General features: G+C 47.3%; 1 protein-coding gene across 1 annotated transcript in view; it reads right to left on the bottom strand.

Moving 5' to 3' along the window:
• The window catches only part of TOGARAM2 (TOG array regulator of axonemal microtubules 2), a 75,836-nt gene extending 72,653 nt beyond the window's left edge, over positions 1 to 3,183 (bottom strand). The window contains exon 1 of the mRNA XM_037744640.1: positions 3,017 to 3,183. The gene's annotated coding sequence lies outside the window, so the exon portion shown is untranslated. The remainder of the gene's footprint in view (positions 1 to 3,016) is intronic.
• Between the last annotated feature and the right edge of the window lie 1,753 nt (positions 3,184 to 4,936).

Here is a 4,936-nt window from a genome sequence, read left to right as displayed (position 1 = left end):
AAAAAAAAAAAAAAGATATATCATAATCAAAGTTCAGAAAACTAAAGGCAAAGAGAAAGTCTTGAAAGCGGCTAAACATCCCATTGTCTATAGAGAAACATAACACAAGTGAGAATGGATTTCTCATCAGAAGGCATGGACAACCAAGAGAATGGCAGATTTTTCCAATGTTGAAAGAAAAAAAAAATCTATAAACCCAGGATTCTATATTTTTCAAAAATATAGATGAAATCAAGACATTGTTAGGTAACGAAAACTAAGAGAATCTGTCACCATCAGATCCACCCAAAAGGAATGGCCAAGGGCAGGCTAGTCGTAGTGGCTCATTCCTGTAATCCTAGCACTGGGAGGCTGAGGCGGGATGATAACTTGAGGCCAGGAGTTTGAGACCAGCCTGGGAAACATAGCAAGATTCTGGTCTCTTAAAAAAAAAAAAAACTTTTTTTTTTTTAAATTAGCTGGATGTGGTGAGGCACACTGTTGGTCCCAACTACTTGGGAGGCTGAGGTAGGAGGATTGCTTGAGCCCAGGAGTTTGAGGCTGCAATGAGCCATGATCACACCACTGTACTGCAGCCTAGGTAACAAAGTGAGACTGTGACAAAGAAAGAAAGAAGAGAGAGAGAAAAAGAATGAGAGAGAGAGAGAGAGAGGAGAGACAGACACTAAGGAAAGTACTTCAAACAGAAAGGCGGTGATAAAAGAAGGGAACCATAGAGTGGCTATCCAAGGAAGAAGGCAAGCAGGTGAGGACGGGCATCTGGATCAGAGCCTGGGGGAGCTGTTGCTCCAAGCACAGAAGGAAAACGCCAAATCTGTGCTGAAATCTGTTCTCCTTGTCACCCTGTGGGAGGGATGTCAGCCAATCACAGCCCATACAGAGGAAAGAGGGCGTGATGGGGCAGGACTCTAGACCACATCACGTGAGCAACAGTGAAGACATAAAGAGGACTCAGAGGCAAGCACGAGGGCTCCATTCCACCAGTGGTGGGACAACCAGCCACGAGGGATTGAACTTGGCCCTGTGGCTTGTATACTAATTCACAGGAGTGTAGGAGGACAGAGTTCTTAACAAGTGGCTCTAACAAAAGGCTTTCCATTCATAGAGGTGTTCAAAAAGCCAGACAGCAGCAACCTTCCAGGACGTTTCATAGACAGCAGGCTCTTTCCACCCCAATCTCCCAGCCCCACCAAGAACCTTTCTAGCTCAGGGACCCCGGAATATGGAGGACATGTAAGACACAGTCCCGTGCCTGCCAGGTGGCGCCTATGTTCTATTCCAGCTATAGTCTGGAATCATGCCTTTGGCCAGACCTCCCTCAGGGCCAGTGGGAATCTCCAGCCCAGCCATTCTCCAAGTGTGTTTTGTGGAACAAATGAAGACTGTGGAAAGAAATATGGTAAGGTTCTCTGGTAGGGGAAGTTCGGGAAACATGGGCTTCAGTAATGCTGAGGCTGGGTCTGAAGGTGGCGAGTTCTCTCAGTTATAACAGTCAGTGACACATAAACTCCTCGTTCCACTCTTTCCCCTCTTCTCACCACTGCACTTGACTAGTCTAAATAAATAATACTGGTGGGCGCAGTGGCTCACGCCTGTAATCCAGCACTTGGGGAGGCTGAGGCAGGCGGATGGCCTGAGCTCAGGAGTCTGGTGACAAAAGAGCAAAATTACTCTAGGCAACATGGTGAAACCCCATCTCTACTAAAATACAAAAAAATTAGCTGGGCGTGGTGGCATGTGCCTGTAATCCCAGTTACTTGGGAGTCTGAGGCAGGAGAATCACTTGAGCCTAGGAGGCAGAGGTTGCAGTGAGCTGAGATCACGCCACTGCGCTCCAGCTTGGGCAATGGAGTGAGACTTCGTCTCAAAAAATGAAATATAAATAAATAAATAATACTGAACTCATTTCTTACCTATCCCTCATCTCAGGGCCTTTAATATACACTGTGTATTATGATGTTCCAATAAAAGGTAGAATATGAAGCAATTTCCAAATCTATATGACCATATAAACCTGTTTGTTCATAAAATATCTCTTAAGATCAGAGTTTTCAAGAACACACATTACAAAACTCTGCAAAACTCTGCTCTAATCTGTTTCAAAGTTTCCAAAGCAACTAGCCCAGAACTTGAGCACAGTCAAATTAAACATTTATCATTCAATTTAAATAATATTTTACTTCTCAGAACCATCAAGAAAAGTCAGATCTCAAGAAAGGTGTCCAAGCTAGGCAAGGTGGCTCTCTCCCCACAGATGGCACAGGATTATCCTCATTGCTGCCCTTCAGAAAAGTCGTCAGAAGCGAAAAAGGAAGAAAAACCAGTTGGGAAATAATACCTCAGAGAAGACACAAAACCAGCCTCATGGGTCAGAGCAAGAGAACGTGTCTTCCCACCTCAAGAAACCTGATTGAGGATCCCCCCACACCCTCATCAGTCCTTTCTCTAGAAACTATACAGCTGAGTATGGTGACCCATACTGGTAATGCCAGCACTTTGGGAGGCCGAGGTAGGAGGATCTCTTGAGCCTGGGAGTCCCAGAACAGTCTGGTCTACATAAGGAGACCCCATCTCTACAAAAAATTTCAAAATTATGGGGCTGGGCACAGTGGCTCATGCCTGTAATCCCAGCACTTTGAGAGGCCGAGGTGGGTGAATCACGAGGTCAGGAGTTCGAGACCAGCCTGGCCAATATGGTGAAACCCCGTCTCTATTAAACAAAAATTTTAAAAATAAATTGAAAAAAAAATTAGTCAGGCATAGTGGCGCAGACCTGCAGACCCAGCTACTCAGGAAGCTGAGGTGAGAGGATTGCTTGAGCCTGGGAGGTCGAGGCTACAGTGAGCTCTGATCACACCACTGCGTTCCAGCTAGGCAACAGAGTGACATACTGTCATATAAAAAAAGAAAAGAAAAGAAACTATAAACTCCCACCAAACACAGGCCTTTTTGAGCAATTTCAACCCCCCTCTGGAATATAATTGACAAAAACTTTCCAGAGATTCCCACTCCGTACCTGAGGAGTCAGCCTTCAGGGGAGCTTTCAAAAGCAAGAAGTCCAGTCCCAGTCTGCAGCCCCCAGGCCTGCTGGGTCAGGCTGTCAGCCACGGCTCCCCAGGAGGGAGAGGTGGGTGGGAGAGGACATACACTTCCTCCTCAAGGAGACCAGCCAGGGCCGGCCAGAGTGAGAGCCAGGCCTGAAGGTCTCTGGGCACTGGCTCTGTTTGATGTGAATGGAAGAAAAGATTCTTGTTTCTCACGGTTCCCCTGGGTGACAGTTACCATGGCTATAAATCCATTTTTGGTGTCTGTCAGTAGCGAATTGAATTGAAAGAGTCCACTCTCTCAGAGCCGCAGTCAGACAGAGCCACGCAGGGGGAGGGAGGTTGACAGCAAGCTCAGGGTCAGCCAATGGATGCAGGAGGGTGCCTGGCTCCTGGGAGTCCCCCAGCGCCCCCCACCCAGGGCTTCTAATAGGGTGCACACGCAGCCCCGTGGCACTCGCCACCAGGGAGAAGCAACTTGACACAGCTGGATAGTGATTAACTTCCTTTCCCCACATTAATAAGCAGGACACCCCTGCTCTGAAGGCCATTCCCTAGAATGCCCCAAGAAAATGTTTCAAAGCAAGCCCCAGAGAGCGGGCCAGGATCCTAATGGTTCATTTGACCATCAGAGCTACCACTTACTATTTGCCAGTCCAAGCACTTTACATATTAGCTCATTTGTCTTCAAAACAACCCTTTGGGTAGATACTCTTATTATCCCCACTTTATAGATGAGGAAACTGAGGCTCAGAGAGGCCGCTCAACTAGCAGTGGTCACAAAAGGATTAAAACCCAGTTTATCTAATTCTGCAGCAGCTCTACTCTCTTGTCAAGACTGCTGGAATCCAGACGCAGCTCTGTCCCTGGGGCCTCATGCAAATCATTAAACTTCTCTGAACCCCATTTTCCTATCTCAAAAATGAGCGAAAAAAAATTGTTCCTGCCTATGTCCTGGGACTTTTGTAAGAATTACATAGAAGACAATCCAAATTTAAGGAAGCGAAGAGAAAAAGAAAAGAAACGTTCATAACGTTCATGAGGCATCTACTGTGTGCCAGGGCAGTTACATCGTTACTCATAAGAGCTATCTCTCATTCCAAAGTGGCTTTCTGAAACTTCTCCCTCATTCCAAGGTCAAAGGCCTGGTCAGAGACCTTGTCAGGAGGCTGGAGTCTAGATCCCAGCAGAGGTCTGTCTGGTGCCAAACAGACTTTTGTTTGGGCATTTTTGCTTTTCTTCTTGTACTCCAAGATGTCATGGGCACAAAAGTTAATGACCCACTGGCGCGAATGACCCAAGTCCCATTGGGCCTCTTGTCTTCTGGCATCCTCATATGCCCTGCCAGGGTAGCTTCCAACTTCTGCATTTGGGAAAGGTGCCCACCTGGGACCAAACCCCCTGCCTCCGACTCCACTGTAGCACTCACGACTGCTGCGTCACCTTCTGCCAGGCAATGCCCTTGACCTCTCAGACCCCAATAATCTCACATTTCAATGAGACTAAAATCAGGGCTGAAAATCTCCATGGCAAATTTCAATCCCGCAGAGATGGCCGGCAGTGCAAACCTTGCAACACTCCTGAAGCCCAGCTAGCATCCTCCTGAAACCCCTGCACGGCGGATCACGGCACTCCATCCTAAAACACATGTGGCCCTTTGTCCTTCTCTCTGTGAATAATGGATGGCAGATTCTTCTGGTGAGACTGAAGAGCAAATACCCTGCCTTCCTCTCATGCTGATCTTCCCAGCACTCACTGCCTGCCAGCACCAATGGCCTCTTTCATCCTAGATGCAGAGAGAGCCAGCTTCCGAAATACTGACCACGATCACAGCAGAGGCAATGGCTCTTTCAGGACCTTTTAAAGGTAACACAGGGGAGTATTTCACCCAA

The sequence above is a fragment of the Cebus imitator genome, unplaced genomic scaffold (assembly GCF_001604975.1).
Source record: "Cebus imitator isolate Cc_AM_T3 unplaced genomic scaffold, Cebus_imitator-1.0 Scaffold180, whole genome shotgun sequence".
Lineage (NCBI taxonomy): Eukaryota > Metazoa > Chordata > Mammalia > Primates > Cebidae > Cebus > Cebus imitator.
Note: the sequence above shows the minus strand (reverse complement) of the source record. Positions and strands in the feature narration are given on the sequence as shown.